This window comes from Ambystoma mexicanum, chromosome 13 (assembly GCF_040938575.1).
Source record: "Ambystoma mexicanum isolate Mex_15411 chromosome 13, UKY_AmexF1_1, whole genome shotgun sequence".
NCBI lineage: Eukaryota > Metazoa > Chordata > Amphibia > Caudata > Ambystomatidae > Ambystoma > Ambystoma mexicanum.
The window spans coordinates 62,422,926-62,439,907 of NC_090938.1; the positions used below are offsets into that span (position 1 = coordinate 62,422,926).

The 16,982-nt window shown below is 53.7% G+C and overlaps 1 protein-coding gene across 3 annotated transcripts in view; it reads left to right on the top strand.

Annotated features, from left to right (window-relative positions):
* The first annotated feature begins 3,126 nt into the window (after nt 1–3,126).
* LOC138520861 (histone-lysine N-methyltransferase SMYD3-like) overlaps nt 3,127–16,982 on the top strand; it is an 87,835-nt gene continuing 73,979 nt past the window's right edge. For 2 of the 3 annotated variants that reach the window (XM_069633269.1, XM_069633271.1), the window contains exon 1: nt 3,127–3,244. The gene's annotated coding sequence lies outside the window, so the exon portion shown is untranslated. Of the gene's footprint in view, nt 3,262–16,982 lie in introns of all 3 variants that reach the window. The other variant, XM_069633270.1, reaches the window with a different exon arrangement.

Sequence of the window (16,982 nt, forward strand, 5' to 3'; positions counted from 1 at the left end):
TGTTTGATCCTCGATTCCTCGGAAATCAAGGGTTCAGGAACCCCAGGTGCACCATATTGTAGGCCAAAGGGACGTGAGTCATAAGAGGAATGTTCTACATCCTGATAAATCGAAGAAAGTGATTTAAAAAAATCCTTTCTATGTAGTGGTATAGGATTTTTCAATAATCTTCAATGGCGTCGCAGAGATTTTCGACCCCGTCGACATCGAGGGTTCAACGGATCTCGAAAGAGATTTGTCTCGACTCAAGGGATCCTTCGACCGCTCTCGAAGAGTTTTTTTCCTTTCCTCCCAGGATCGAGGGCGCACAGGTTTTGCCCTTATCTTTTTTCTTGTTGTGTTTTTCTACCGGGAATGGCTTTCATGAGTCTTTGAGGGGGTCAAGGCTGCATTTTCGAATACCCTCATCATTTTAAATCTGAAATTCTCCCACTCAGCCGGAGAGGCTGATTTTGTCAGGCACTTGACCCGTTCTGGGGAAGAACTCGACAACGAAGATGGCAACCTATGGTGCCTTTTCTTCTAATGCCACAATAATGACAAGTGGTCAGAGCCACTGCGTGATCGCGATCGTTTTGTCTTTCGACGAGGAGAAATATTTCTCGATTCATCAGAAGATTGTATTTTTGACAGAGTCATCGATGGGGATTTATGACACCTACAGGCCATTAGATTTCCTCTTCGCTCTTTCTGAGCTCTCGCCATCATCGTTAGGCAGGCCTTACAGTCAAAAGGAGCAAACCCATCCCACCCCCTAGGCGCTTTAGGGTGAAGTAAGCCCCATTGGGAGACCGCTAATAACCCAGGGGGGCATCCCAAACGATCATAATATTGTACACAATTTAGACGTTTAAATAAGCAGACGCCATTTTGCAGATATTAAGTAGCCATGGTCAAAGCATAGGGGCCGCATGGCCATGCGATATTTAGCGTGTTAGGCACAGGCTTCGAGCCTGAAGGGGAAATCTGAGCAGGCCCAAGCGCTGATGAGGGAGGCCCACGCTGATAACTTCCACAGAAACCCTTCTTTGTTCTAAAGTTGTTGCTAATAAATTTGTTCTAAGAAAGAATGTGCTCTGCAATGCCACGAGAAAGTGCTGGGCACCCTGTTGTATGCGTTTTCACAAACAGGACAGAGCAGGCCTCCGATCCCAACCCAGCCAACTGCGAGTTATAGCCCCTACAGCTGCACTAGTCCCAAGACCCAAGAATTCCAAGATACTAGTTGACCCCAGACCATAAACCAATCAACCACAAAAGATCTAAGAGCATGATTGTCACACCCTTATTTCCCAATGGCATAATTTGTAATGCGAGGTACAGGGAGGGATAAATTATAGTTCAAAAGTGAGAGTGGAAACCTTGAAAGCCGAGAGACACGACCGAGATGAGTGAAGTATGTATGGGTCAGTGTGAGCTGGAAACTCACCCTTTGCCAGTCTTTCGGAATGCCATGTGCAGTGTATAATGATAGAGTAGTACTATTTGCAAATGTAACTAATTGCTTCTTTGGCCTTGGTTCCCTGGAGATGATGAGCCCAGCAGACCTGATGTGATGGAAGATGGACGGAATGAGCTGGGACCAATGGCCTGCATCCCTATGGAGCAGGCCGGCCATGTATAGGGTTGCACCAACCAGCCACGCGGGTTTCCACTGTATACAATGAGGTGTTCTGTGACAATGTGTCTTCTTTTAAGCTTCTGCTTGTACCTCTTTTTCGGAGAACGTACCATGACCGCAGAGTTCTTTGCTGACGCACCTATTTTTGGAGAAATAAAACTTGTTATCCTTGCAAGCGTTTTCTGGCGTGAGTGTTTAGAGGCGTGCCTGCAATGGACAATAACACTAAATGTATATTACAGGAATTAGCAAGCAGTGGTAATGCCAATAGTTTGGGCTTTTGTGTAGGAATGGGAAAGGTACTTGCCAGGCACAGCTTTAGAGGTATTAACTGGCCATTGATGGTGGTGGGTGCAAAATGTTGCGAGTAACTGGGCATCTCATAGCAGTGCCTAGCAAATTCTTTATACTTATACACAAGCTAAACTGTTGGCTTTGCAAATGCTTGTTTTTAACAGGACTGAATTGAAGGACGCAGAGGCTTTTCAATTGAGTGGTTGAAGACAGACGACTTTTTTTTACACCAGTAGCTCGTATACAACTCCAATTAAGTAATTAACTCTCAGAAGACTGCTATGAAAAAACACTGGCAGGCACTTTAATTACAAAGCCTGATGGTAAGGCTTCATTAAAGCGAGCTCAAAGAGTTCCGATGAGAGGACTTATGGTTGGGGAGGGGCAGGAACTGGGTGGGAATGGCCATATGGATTAGCATGGCCATGGGCAGTCAGTGGGTGGTCCAATAAACAAACCACACCTACAAACTATGTGTCCCTCCTCATATGCCCTTTTCCATATCGGTACTACCACCTCATAGCCCAAACATAACATGACATAAGCTTAAAGCCAGGACACCCAGAATATCACAGGACGGTACTTACTTTTAAAAATAAATAATAATAATAATAAGAGTAAATGATCAAGCACTGATGTTATCTGAAAAGTGGCCAGTTGTTTGTCATCATAACATTTTTTGGGGGGAGGAGGGGGGCAGCGTTTGCTCTTACTCATGTAATAAGATACACCAATGCCAACCAAGTGAATTAATCTCAAGGGATGAGGTGCCAACATGTCCCAGGCCATTTGGAGATGCTAGTCCAGTCCTGGTTTTAATTTCGCATTCTGAGGCTTGTCCCGAATAGAAAATGGGGTAATCTGGGACTACAACCCCAACAATAAAAAGTTAAAACCAGGACTGGAGTAGCTAGCACCTTGAGATTGGAATGAAGCATGTAGGCACCTTATTTATGAAAAGGGTCTGCCATTGCCGTCCCTTTCTGCTGTTTGGACATCCAGTAATGCAAGTATTGTCCACGCTTACTTTTTGAGGACTTGTAGTAGCCCGAGAGTAGGCGAGGTCTGTCTGATCGTGGCTGCTTTTTGCGTAACTTCTGCGCGCTAGATCGAGTTTTTCTCGGCTGCTTTCATTTGCAGGTTCCTGTGGGGACAGCAGCGGAGAAACGAAACCAGACTGATGCCGTTTCCGACGCGCTCCCCTTTGCAGGAGTTTCGGTTTCGTTTATCGCGGCCAGAAGGAAAAAAGAGAGAAAGACTGTAGGGCGTGGGCAGAAGAGAGGATGCTGCAGAACGAAGAAGGTCGTTAAGAAGACAGCAGGAGAAAAGGTGAGGGGAAAACAGAGGTACGAGACAAGAATCAAGCAGAGGAGGGGCAAGGGGAAACAGGAGAGGGGTACGAGGCAAGAAACGGGGGAGAGGCAAGGGGAAAAGAGGATAGGGGCAAGGGGGAATAGGAGAGGGTACGAGGCAAGAAAAGGGGGAGAGGCGAGGGGAAAAGAGGAGAGGTATGAGGTAAGAATCAAACGGGGGAGAGGCAAGGCAGGGACGAGACAAGAATCAAACAGAGGAGGGGCAAGGGGAAACAGGAGAGGGGTACGAGGCAAGAAACAGGGGAGAGGCAGGGGGAAAAGAGGATAGGGGCAAGGGGGAATAGGAGAGGGGTACGAGGCAAGAAACGGGGGAGAGGCAAGGCAAGGACGAGCCAAGAATCAAACAGAGGAGGGGCAAGGGGAAACAGGAGAGGAGTACGAGGCAAGAAACGGGGGAGAGGCAAGGGGAAAAGAGGAGAGGTACGAGGTAAGAATCAAACGGGGGAGAGGCAAGGGAGGTACGAGACAAGAATCAAGCATAGGGGGGCAAGGGGAAAAGAAGAGAAGGGCAAAGGGAAACAGGAGAGGGGTACGAGGCAAGAATCAAACGGGGGACAGACAAGGGGAAAAGAGGAGGGGTATGTGGAAACAGGGGAGAGGTATGAGGCAATAATCAACCAGAGGAGAGGCAAGACGAAAAGAGGAGGGGCAAGGGGAAACAGGAGAGGTACGAGGTAAGAATCAAACGAGGGAGAGGCAAGGGGAAAAGAAGAGAAGGGCAAGGGAAACAGGAGAAGGGGTAGGAGGCAAAACTCAAGTAGGGGAGAGGCAAAGGGAAAAGAGGACAGGGGCAAGGGGAAACAGGAGAGGGGTACGAGGCAAGAAACGGGGGAGAGGCAGGGGGAAAAGGGGAGAGGGACAAGGGGGAATAAGAGACGGGTACGAGTCAAGAATCAAGCAGGGGAGAGGCAAGGGGAAAAGAGGAGAGGTACGTGGTAAGAATCAAACGGGGGAGAGGCAAGGCAGGTACGAGACCAGAATCAAGCAGAGGAGGGGCAAGTGGAAACAGGAGAGGGGTACGAGGCAAGAAACGGGTGAGAGGCAAGGGGAAAAGAGGATAGGGGCAAGGGGGGAATAGGAGAGGGGTACGAGACAAGAAACGGTTAAAGAGGATAGGGGCAAGGGGGAATAGGAGAGGGGTACGAGGCAAGAAACGGGGGAGAGGCAAGGCAGGGACGAGCCAAGAATCAAACAGAGGGGCAAGGGGAAACAGGAGAGGGGTACGAGGCAAGAAACGGGGGAGAGGCAAGGGGAAAAGAGGATAGGGGCAAGGGGGAATAGGAGAGGGGTACGAGGCAAGACACGGGGGAGAGGCAAGGGGAAAAGAGGATAGGGGCAAGGGGGAATAGGAGAGGGGTACGAGGTAAGAAACGGGGGAGAGGCAAGGGGAAAAGAGGAGAGGTACGAGGTAAGAATCAAACGGGGAGAGGCACGGGAGGTACGAGACAAGAATCAAGCATGGGGAAAAGAAGAGAAGGGCAAGGGGAAACAGGAGAGGGGTACGAGGCAAGAATCAAGCAGGGGACAGGCAAGGGGAAAAGAGGAGGGGTATGTGAAAACAGGAGAAAGGTACGAGGCAATAATCAACCAGAGGAGAGGCAAGGGGAAAAGAGGATGGGCAAGGGGAAACAGGAGAGGTACGAGGTAAGAATCAAACGAGGGAGAGGCAAGGAAGGTACGAGGCAAGAATCAAGCAGGGGAGAGGCAAGGGGAAAAGAAGAGAAGGGCAAGGCAAACAGGAGAGGGGTAGGAGGCAAAACTCAAGTAGGGGAGAGACAAAGGGAAAAGGACAGGGGCAAGGGGAAACAGGAGAGGGGTACGAGGCAAGAAACAGGGGAGAGGCAGGGGGAAAAGAGGAGAGGGGCAAGGGGGAATAAGAGAGGGGTAAGAGGCAAGAATCAAGCAGGGGAGAGGCAAGGGGAAAAGAGGAGAGGTACGAGGTAAGAATTAAACGGGGGAGAGGCAAGGGAGGTACGAGACAAAAATCAAGCAGGGGAGAGGCAAGGGGAAAAGAGAAGGGCAAGGGTAACAGGAGAAGGGGTAGGGGGCAAAACTCAAGTAGGGGAGAGGCAAAGGGAAAAGAGACAGGGGCAAGGGGAAACAGGAGAGGGGTACGAGGCAAGAAACGGGGGAGAGGCAGGGGGAAAAGGGGAGAGGGGCAAGGGGGAATAAGAGACGGGTACGAGTCAAGAATCAAGCAGGGGAGAGGCAAGGGGAAAAGAGGAGAGGTACGAGGTAAGAATCAAACGGGGGAGAGGCAAGGGAGGTACGAGACAAGAATCAAGCATAGGGGGGCAAGGGGAAAAGACGAGAAGGGCAAAGGGAAACAGGAGAGGGGTACGAGGCAAGAATCAAACGGGGGACAGGCAAGGGGAAAAGAGGAGGGGTATGTGGAAACAGGGGAGAGGTATGAGGCAATAATCAACCAGAGGAGAGGCAAGACGAAAAGAGGAGGGGCAAGGGGAAACAGGAGAGGTACGAGGTAAGAATCAAACGAGGGAGAGGCAAGGGGAAAAGAAGAGAAGGGCAAGGGAAACAGGAGAAGGGGTAGGAGGCAAAACTCAAGTAGGGGAGAGGCAAAGGGAAAAGAGGACAGGGGCAAGGGGAAACAGGAGAGGGGTACGAGGCAAGAAACGGGGGAGAGGCAGGGGGAAAAGGGGAGAGGGGCAAGGGGGAATAAGAGACGGGTACGAGTCAAGAATCAAGCAGGGGAGAGGCAAGGGGAAAAGAGGAGAGGTACGAGGTAAGAATCAAACGGGGGAGAGGCAAGGGAGGTACGAGACAAGAATCAAGCATAGGGGGGCAAGGGGAAAAGACGAGAAGGGCAAAGGGAAACAGGAGAGGGGTACGAGGCAAGAATCAAACGGGGGACAGGCAAGGGGAAAAGAGGAGGGGTATGTGGAAACAGGGGAGAGGTATGAGGCAATAATCAACCAGAGGAGAGGCAAGACGAAAAGAGGAGGGGCAAGGGGAAACAGGAGAGGTACGAGGTAAGAATCAAACGAGGGAGAGGCAAGGGGAAAAGAAGAGAAGGGCAAGGGAAACAGGAGAAGGGGTAGGAGGCAAAACTCAAGTAGGGGAGAGGCAAAGGGAAAAGAGGACAGGGGCAAGGGGAAACAGGAGAGGGGTACGAGGCAAGAAACGGGGGAGAGGCAGGGGGAAAAGGGGAGAGGGGCAAGGGGGAATAAGAGACGGGTACGAGTCAAGAATCAAGCAGGGGAGAGGCAAGGGGAAAAGAGGAGAGGTACGAGGTAAGAATCAAACGGGGGAGAGGCAAGGCAGGTACGAGACCAGAATCAAGCAGAGGAGGGGCAAGGGGAAACAGGAGAGGGGTACGAGGCAAGAAACGGGTGAGAGGCAAGGGGAAAAGAGGATAGGGGCAAGGGGGAATAGGAGAGGGGTACGAGGCAAGAAACGGTTAAAGAGGATAGGGGCAAGGGGGAATATGAGAGGGGTACGAGGCAAGAAACGGGGGAGAGGCAAGGCAGGGACGAGCCAAGAATCAAACAGAGGAGAGGGGCAAGGGGAAACAGGAGAGGGGTACGAGGCAAGAAACGGGGGAGAGGCAAGGGGAAAAGAGGATAAGGGCAAGGGGGAATAGGAGAGGGGTACGAGGCAAGACACGGGGAGAGGCAAGGGGAAAAGAGGATAGGGGCAAGGGGGAATAGGAGAGGGGTACGAGGTAAGAAACGGGGGAGAGGCAAGGGGAAAAGAGGAGAGGTACGAGGTAAGAATCAAACGGGGAGAGGCACGGGAGGTACGAGACAAGAATCAAGCATGGGGAAAAGAAGAGAAGGGCAAGGGGAAACAGGAGAGGGGTACGAGGCAAGAATCAAACAGGGGACAGGCAAGGGGAAAAGAGGAGGGGTATGTGAAAACAGGAGAGAGGTACTGTTGGGGGCTGTCCCGGTCCACCGGGCAGCCCCATACTCGTGTCGGGTAGCACCCGACACGACACGCTGGAGTGCGGCGATCACGCCGCACGATGAAGGGTGGGGGTTCATCCCACCCGCTCCGGGACACCGGAGCGCCACACATGGCCGGCTGACAACCGGCTTACCTCGGCCCCGGCTCTGGGGGCACCCAGGCCGGGGTCGCATCCCCAACCCGCCTCACATGGCTGGGGGACCCACAGGGACGGCGTTGCCCGGCAGGGGCACCGTCCGGACGGCGTTGCCCGGCAGGGGCACCGTCCTCCAGCTGGGCCCCGACCTTGGGCCCAGCACACGTGGCGAGGCACCCCCCAGGCACCAACACAACACACCACGCGGAGTCAGGTTCACTCGTGACTGCCGAGCCGGAAGCGGCTCGGACCTTTTATTAGGTTGGCCACAGGGGTAACCATGTGACCACATACCTCCATGGAACGTACCATGGCCCCTCACAGGGGTGCCATGCAACACTCCTCCTTTTTCATAACACAATGCAAAAACTCCAAAATTCCACCACGACTACCACTACTACTACTGGAGCCACTCTACTACTTTACACACCCTTTATTAACCTGGGTGAGTGGCTCTCATGTCACTAAACAGCACCAGTGAGGGCTACTGGCACCACATAAAGCACTCGGAGCCTACAGGTGCGCACCACACGACATTGCCCACTAACTGGACCATTTTAAGCAAGTCCATGTCTGCCGGCTCACAGTCTTCCGGGGAATGTCACTTATGATGTCCATCTTCAGTATGGAGTCGCCGGAAACCAGCTCGCACCCTCACCAGAGTTCATTTAGGACAGTTACTACACCATCACACAAAACACCGGCAAAGCCGCACCTGGGGAGGCCCAGGGGCCACATCGGCTAAGTCCACTTGTACGGAGAGGAGATCGTGGCAGGGTGGCAGAAAAACCCTGTTCCTCCTTGCAGGGGCCTGGGGGCCTGCATCCTCGTTTCCCCTTTTCTTTGCACGGCAGGCCCATGCTCTTGAAGGGCACTGCCGCATGCTTTCCTCCAGTTGGGGGGCAGACAGCCCACCTCACGGTGCTGCGACGCCGCAGGATCACCCCACACGGGGCGGGCAGCTTCCTTGCGAGCCCAGCTGGTGTTGGGCCCGCTGCCTTATTTTTTTTTTTCCGGCAGCGATGTTTGCCGCGGCCTGCGGGTGGGGGGGGCAGGCAGCTCTCCGCCCGCTCCTCGGGGCGAGCACTCTATTGTGCTTGCGAGCCCAGCTGGTGCTGGGCCCGCCTCCTTTGTTTCCTTTGCAGGCCCGTTCGATTCGGGCCTGCACCATCCCTTTTTTTTTTTCACGCGGGCCCAGCTGGTTTTGGGCCCGCCTCATGTCTCCCTCTACCGCGGGCCGATGGGGGCAGCCACGCTGTGGTGGGCGGCCAGCTGGCATGCTGGGGGAGGGGCCGCTCACCTCTCCATCCGGCCCACCGCGTGTGCTAGTCCTCGCTGCCTCCGCCAGCCCGGTGCGGCCGACGCCGCTAGCACTTCCCTTCCCGATGGTGGTGGGGGAAGGGCGCAGTCACCCACGCGGCCGATGCCGCGAACTTCTTCCGTCTCCCTCAGGGGACGGGCGGGCCGCTCGCCCACCCTGATATCCTTGCGGGCCCCGCTGGTGTTGGGCCCGCCTCCTTCATGCGGCGTCCCTCGCCGCTCCCATTTCGGCACGCGGATCGCGGGCGTGGCGTCGCCTCCTCACTGTGGCCGACGCCGCAGATCGTACCTCCCCCAGATGGGAGGGGGGGCAGCCCGCGCGGCCACCGCCGCACCCATCTGCATTGTGGGCCCAGTTGATGATGGGCCCACCCGTGCACTCGATCCTCGGGGCACGCAGGGCCCACCTTCGTCGCCATTGTTGGGGGCTGTCCCGGTCCACCGGGCAGCCCCATACTCGTGTCGGGTAGCACCCGACACGACACGCTGGAGTGCGGCGATCACGCCGCACGATGAAGGGTGGGGGTTCATCCCACCCGCTCCGGGACACCGGAGCGCCACACATGGCCGGCTGACAACCGGCTTACCTCGGCCCCGGCTCTGGGGGCACCCAGGCCGGGGTCGCATCCCCAACCCGCCTCACATGGCTGGGGGACCCACAGGGACGGCGTTGCCCGGCAGGTGCACCGTCCGGACGGCGTTGCCCGGCAGGGGCACCGTCCTCCAGCTGGGCCCCGACCTTGGGCCCAGCACACGTGGCGAGGCACCCCCCAGGCACCAACACAACACACCACGCGGAGTCAGGTTCACTCGTGACTGCCGAGCCGGAAGCGGCTCGGACCTTTTATTAGGTTGGCCACATGGGTAACCATGTGACCACATACCTCCATGGAACGTACCATGGCCCCTCACAGGGGTGCCATGCAACAGGTACGAGGCAATAATCAACCAGAGGAGAGGCAAGGGGAAAAGAGGAGGGGCAAGGGGAAACAGGAGAGGTACGAGGTAAGAATCAAACGAGGGAGAGGCAAGGAAGGTACGAGGCAAAACTCAAGTAGGGGAGAGGCAAAGGGAAAAGGACAGGGGCAAGGGGAAACAGGAGAGGGGTACGAGGCAAGAAACAGGGGAGAGGCAGGGGGAAAAGAGGAGAGGGGCAAGGGGGAATAAGAGAGGGGTAAGAGGCAAGAATCAAGCAGGGGAGAGGCAAGGGGAAAAGAGGAGAGGTACGAGGTAAGAATCAAACGGGGGAGAGGCAAGGGAGGTACGAGACAAAAATCAAGCAGGGCAGAGGCAAGGGGAAAAGAGAAGGGCAAGGGTAACAGGAGAAGGGGTAGGAGGCAAAACTCAAGTAGGGGAGAGGCAAAGGGAAAAGAGACAGGGGCAAGGGGAAACAGGAGAGGGGTACGAGGCAAGAAACGGGGGAGAGGCAGGGGGAAAAGGGGAGAGGGGCAAGGGGGAATAAGAGACGGGTACGAGTCAAGAATCAAGCAGGGGAGAGGCAAGGGGAAAAGAGGAGAGGTACGAGGTAAGAATCAAACGGGGGAGAGGCAAGGCAGGTACGAGACCAGAATCAAGCAGAGGAGGGGCAAGGGGAAACAGGAGAGGGGTACGAGGCAAGAAACGGGTGAGAGGCAAGGGGAAAAGAGGATAGGGGAAAGGGGGAATAGAAGAGGGGTACGAGGCAAGAAACGGGAAAAGAGGATAGGGGCAAGGGGGAATAGGAGAGGGGTACGAGGCAAGAAACGGGGGAGAGGCAAGGCAGGGACGAGCCAAGAATCAAACAGAGGAGGGGCAAGGGGAAACAAGAGAGGGGTACGAGGCAAGAAACGGGGGAGAGGCAAGGGGAAAAGAGGATAGGGGTAAGGGGGAATAGGAGAGGGGTACGAGGCAAGACACGGGGGAGAGGCAAGGGGAAAAGAGGATAGGGGCAAGGGGGAATAGGAGAGGGGTACGAGGTAAGAAACGGGGGAGAGGCAAGGGGAAAAGAGGAGAGGTACGAGGTAAGAATCAAACGGGGAGAGGCACGGGAGGTACGAGACAAGAATCAAGCATGGGGGAGGCAAGGGGAAAAGAAGAGAAGGGCAAGGGGAAACAGGAGAGGGGTACGAGGCAAGAATCAAGCAGGGGACAGGCAAGGGGAAAAGAGGAGGGGTATGTGAAAACAGGAGAGAGGTACGAGGCAATAATCAACCAGAGGAGAGGCAAGGGGAAAAGAGGAGGGGCAAGGGGAAACAGGAGAGGTACGAGGTAAGAATCAAACGAGGGAGAGGCAAGGAAGGTACGAGGCAAGAATCAAGCAGGGGAGAGGCAAGGGGAAAAGAAGAGAAGGGCAAGGCAAACAGGAGAGGGGTAGGAGGCAAAACTCAAGTAGGGGAGAGGCAAAGGGAAAAGGACAGGGGCAAGGGGAAACAGGAGAGGGGTACGAGGCAAGAAACAGGGGAGAGGCAGGGGGAAAAAAGGAGAGGGGCAAGGGGGAATAAGAGAGGGGTACGAGGCAAGATTCAAGCAGGGGAGAGGCAAGGGTACGAGGTAAGAATCAAACGGGGGAGAGGCAAGGGAGGTACGAGACAAGAATCAAGCAGGGGAGAGGCAAGGGGAAAAGAGAAGGGCAAGGGTAACAGGAGAGAGGGGTAGGAGGCAAAGTAGGGGAGAGGCAAAGGGAAAAGAGGACAGGGGCAAGGGGAAACAGAAGAGGGGTAAGAGGCAAGCATCAAACAGTGGAGAGGCAACGGGAAAAAAGTAGAACGTAAAGGAGGAAATCGTATAGCGGTACGAGGCAAGAATCACGCACGGGAGAGGCAAAGGGACAAGGAGTAGAGGGGTAAGGGGCAACAGGAGAGAGGTACGAGGCAAGAATCAAGCAGGGCACAGGCAAGGGGAAAAGAGAGGGGCAAAGGGGAACAACAGGAGAGGTGTATGGGGCAAGACTCAAGCAGGGGAGATGCAAGGGGGAAGAGGGGCAAGGGGAAACAGGAAAGAGGTAGGAAACAAGAATCAAAGGCAGGAGCGGGAATGGAAAAGAGGAGAGTGGTGAGGGAAAACAGAGAGAGGCACAAAGCAAGAATTAAACGGGAGAAGCAAAGGGGAAAAGAGGAGAGAGTTGAGGGAAAAGAGGAAAGCGGTTAGGGGAAAACAGGAGTGGGGTATGAGGCAAGAATAAAACTGGCAGGGTAAAAAGACTACATGGGAGGCAAACGGGGCAAGAGGAGCTTAGATGTACGAGGCAAACATTTAACGGGACAGAAAAGGGGAAACGAGAGAGGTTTGTGGAAAACAGGTGCGAGGCAAGAATCAAACGGATGAGGGCGTTGCTCCCCCTTTTTTGTTGTTAGCACAGCACGAGCACAGCGCTGTATAATTTTTTTTATTGACAATTTATGTATTTTACAACACTCATAGATACAATATACGGTCAGACATGTCTTAATATCCCCCCCCCCACACCGGCAGTCAGAGACAGTGGGCAGCAACATGCACAACAGTGCACGCAGAGCATTTTCTAGCCAACTCGGTGCCCAGTGTGAAACACCAGAAGCCCCCCCCCCACTGGCATCCGCCACACCCCCAAACTAGACCTATGTGTCGTGCGACAAAACCCCTCCTCAATATGAATAATGAATTGCTATATAAATGAAGCTGGTTTCCTTAAATTGTGATGCAAGTACTTTACAGAAGAATTCTAATGTGAAAACACAGCGGTTGGTGTCCAAGTTATTGTTTTTTCTGTCACCTGCTCTTAGGGAAGGCCTTTCCTGAATGCAGTTTCAAACTGTCCACACTGGCACACTGTGGTGTGACCAGCCTACCAGGGTCTGAGGGCCCTCTGACCACTGGCCCTGTGTTGCAGGTGTTCTGTTCGTACAAGGGGCAATACTAGACTATCTATATTAATTATTTTCTGATGCATGGTTATCATTCCAAGATGGACAGTCTGGTAGACTCTTATTGTACTCTTTCAAAATCACAAAGACTTTCTGGACTATAACAGTGATCAGAGATCTCTATATTGGATAAACAAATCTGTGATAAAAATACTCCTACGTCCCGTCCCCTTTCCTCCATACTTTTGGGACATTCCGTCCTGGGGGACAGGACCCGGGACCGGAGCACTTTTGTAAAAAAGCATCAAATAGAAAAATGTGTCTTTCTCTTCTTACGCGGGGTACCGCAAACGGCCGTAACCCCGCCCTCCTTAGCTCTGCTCACCGCATCGCCCTTCAGTCCCTTTCTCTGCATGTTCGGTGCTGCACGCACTAGCATCACCGGGAAGCCTTTTTCCTTCCCATTGTCCTTCTCGCCTGCTCCGGTTCTGCGGTTGCGTAGTCCTCCGTCTATGCCGGAGTGTCAGGGATTTGCCACTTGTAACTCTTGCGAGCGTTGCTTCGCTAGGGCAGATCCCCATTTTCTCTGCTGGAGTGTCTAGGACCGGATCACCGTTGGGACTCGTGTTTCTTCCGTGACTCCCTTTCGGTTCGGGCACTACAGCGTTGTCTTTGTCGGTGGGAGGAGATCTTCCAGAAGGTTCACCGAGAAGAGACGCCCGGTCAGTTCCTTACTTTTCAGGGCACCCCGGCCGGGGGACTCCTTCCCGGGGTCCTCCTGGTCCGGGAGGGGCTTCAAAAGCTCTGCTACTAGGGTTTTCCCTGAGGTGCCTCGCAGGCCTAATAGGCGTACCAGGGTTTTCTCCGATGGTTTCCGCGAGAGGCCTGCCTATACCGGTTCACGATCTAAGATTAACCGAGCCAGCATAGTCATGCTGAGGCGTTGGGTACTGGAGTTTGCTCCGAGGTCTCCTTGTCAGGAGCTTCCCACACAGACACTGGGGTGCGCCCTGAGGCCTCTGTTGAGTCTTTCTGTACCAAACCATGGTTTTAGGCCCCTCTCAGGGGAACTATTAAGATCGGACTTTGTTCCGAGGTTCCCCTTAACGAGGCTAAGGTGTGTACCAACAGAACTGAGAGACCTGTTAAGACCTTGTCTGTGAGGTGGATTCCTCAACTTTCCTGCGCTAGCGAGTCACTGGTTCTGTTGAGGGGGCACAGGGAGAGGTCGTCAACCGTACCTCCTCTGTTACTGGCATTGCTGAGGTTCCTCTTTTGGAGGCTACTTTAAGGGACAGGATGTCCAGTAAACATCCAAGGCTCCATAGTACCGGCTCTGCCGAGGATCCTTGTTTCAAGGTTAAAATTTCAGTCCAATCCCCTGACCAGTCTGTGTAGTCAACTGTCTCATCTACACATGTGACGCAGTTCTCCTCAGATGTTCACAAAATGGCAGGCCTTCCCGCTTGGTCTATGGTGGCCATTTTGGATTCTTCCCTTACACCCACGCTATCGACGGCGGGTGCTAGGAACCTTATTTTTGGTGGACAACCGTTTCCACGGGTCAGTGCAAACCCGTTCCGCCCTTCTTATGACTGGCGCGCTCGGATGCCACCACCGCATATGGTCTCGCTTTCTGGCACCCTCTTCGTCAGAGGATGCTTTTTCCAGGAAGTTTCAGAGACTTATGCACTCTGATCCCATGAGGGAGTACTTTAAGGGCCTTTCTTGTAGCTCTGTCACCAGGGTTTTCCCCTGAGGTGCCCCAACGGCCTAACAGGCATACCGGAGATTTCTCAGAGGGTTCTGACGGACCTGCCAGTACCTGACTTTTTCCGAGGTTCATCATCACGGTGCTAAAGTTAAGCCCAGTTTGGCTGGGATACCAGGGTTCACCCTGAGGTCTCTGTTTCTGGAGCTTTCCCTGCTGTAAGGCTAAAGTCTGTAGCAAGTCCCGACTCGAGGCCCCTTTTAAGGGAGCTTTACGTACCAGGTTGAAACCTGAGGTTCCTCTTGTGGAGGCTAAAGTTTGTACCGAGTCGCGACTCAAGGCCCCTTTTAAGGGCGCTTTACGTACCAGGTTACCTGAGGTTCCTCTTGTGGAGGCTAAAGTCTATATCAACAGATCTGAGAGGCCTTCTCTGTGGGTCTTGTCGTTGAGGTATTGTCCTCAACCGTCCCACGCTCAGGGTGGTACCGGTTCTGTTGAGGCCTCAGTTGGATGCTAATTTTGAGACTGGTTCGAAGATGTCGACTAAACATCTGAGACCACCCAGTACAGGCTCTGCCGAGGATGCTTGTATGGCTAAAGTGTTACTTAAATCCCCTGACTCTCCTGAGGAGGCAATTGCCTCAGCTGAGCATGTGACGCAGTTCTCTTCAGGTGGTGACAAAATGGCGTCCCAACCTGCGTGGCCTATGGCAGCCATTTTGGATACCTCCCTTACACCTACATTCACAATGTCTGGTGCTGAGAGCATTCCTTTCGGCAATAGTAACCCCGTTCCGCCCTTCTTTGACTGGCGTACGTGGGCTCCGCTGCCTCATTCTGTCTCGCTCCCTCCTGTTTTTGCTCCACTGATCTATGTGGACCGGGCCGGTGGTGGACCCTCCTGGCAACCATCCTCCTTGTGTTCGGGAGGGTAGGTCACTTACGAGCGGTTTCTTCCTCTTCGACACCTAAGCCCTCGGCTCAGGATGAGTTTTTGAAGATGTTTCAGATGCTCGGGCACTCTGACCCTATGAGGATGTACTTCAAGCGTCTTTTCACTCCTGTTCCACCCTGGCTCCGGCTGCTCTGATTCGGGTTTTCTTTTAAAACCTGAGGCGGTAGGTGTGGAGGACCAGTCTTCTGCTCCCGCCTCGTTGGGATGAGCCTTATGCGGATGAGGACGGCTATGAGCAGCTCCGCTCTGTGAGAGCATTCCATGACCGGGAGGGGCTTGTGTAGCTCTGTTACCAGGTATTCCCCTGAGGTACCTCAAGGGCCTAATAGGTGCATCAGGGTGTTCTCTGAGGGTCCCTCAGACGACCTGCCAAAACCGAACGTGGTTCCGAGGTTCACCATTTGGCTGCTAAGGTTCAGCTCAGTTTGTCTTGGGCTCTGGATACCGGGGTTCGCCCTCAGGTCTCCATTTCTGGGGCTTTCCACACTGACGCTGGGGTACGCCTTGAGGTCTCCGTTTCTGGGGCTTGTCACACTGAGCCACGGCTCGAGGCCCCTCCTTGATGGAGCTATATGTCCCGGGTTAAAACCCAAGGTTCCTCTAAATACAGTACCGACGGAGTCGAGGGATCCTCTAAGTGTACTCTCGGTAGGATACATTCCTCAAACGTCCCACGCTCAGGGTTGTGGTGGTACCGATTCTGTCGAGGGGGGCAAAGAAGGTGATAGTCAACAGGCCTTCCAGTACCGGCTCTGTTGAGGTTCCTCCATTGGAGGCTAATTCTGGGTCAGTTCCTAGGATGTCCACGAAACATCCTTGCACCGGCTCGGCCGAGGATCCTTGTTTCAAGCCTAAGTGTTTCTTAAGTCCCCTGACTCCCCTGAGGGGACAGTTGCCTCATTTTCTCCTATGATGCAGTTCTCTTCAGGTGTTGACTAAATGGCGGCCATTTTGGATACCTCCCTTACACCAACTTTCATGTTGACTGGTGCTGGGAGCGTTCCTTTTGTGGCCAAGCAGTTTTTTCCACGCTATCAACAAGGACCCGTTTTTTGGTCCTGGCGACAGCTTCAGCGAAGGCCCATTGTACACAGAGGGTTGCGTCCCAGACTTGGTCCTTCTCTGGGATCAGGGGGTTTCAGGGTCGTCGTGCGCGCCTATCTGAAACTCCAGTTGGTAGCCCTGCCTTAAGCGGCAGCAGCAAGTTGGTTGGTTTTTCTCTCGGCCATCAGCCTCTACAGTGACAGGCCACCTCTGCCGACAAATCACCAAATTATATTTTTGGTCGGTCACACTACACTTCGGTGGTAGGACGAATCTCGTCTCATATGGAGGGGTGGAAAACAATCACCGAATTCTGGTGGGGTCTGTCCATCGTTTAGGCGGGTTTTGCTTGCCGTTTCCTCCTACGCGACCCTTCAAACCTCTCTTCCGACAGATCAGGATGCCCTCCCTCAGAGCAGAGTTCCAAGAACAACTATACCTCCGAGCGGTGTAACCTGTTCTCCGCATGGAGCAAGGGAAGGGCTAGTACTGTTGTCCTTTCGCAGTGCTCAACCAGGCTGGCCTGCGCATTATCTTCGATTTTTCTGAGAGAAATTCAAGTTGATCACGCCCTGCCAAATAAAGTCCTCTCTTCGGAAGGGCGATTGGCTCATAGTGGTGGTCTTCCAAAATGCGTAAATGCACATTTTGACTTAGAGCCCACATATGAAATATCTGCGGTTCTCTGGAGCCTGCATATGAAATATCTGTGGTTCTCCATGGGAGCATAACACTTCAGATTCGGGTACTTCTTTTGGTCTTGCCTCAGCGAGATGCACC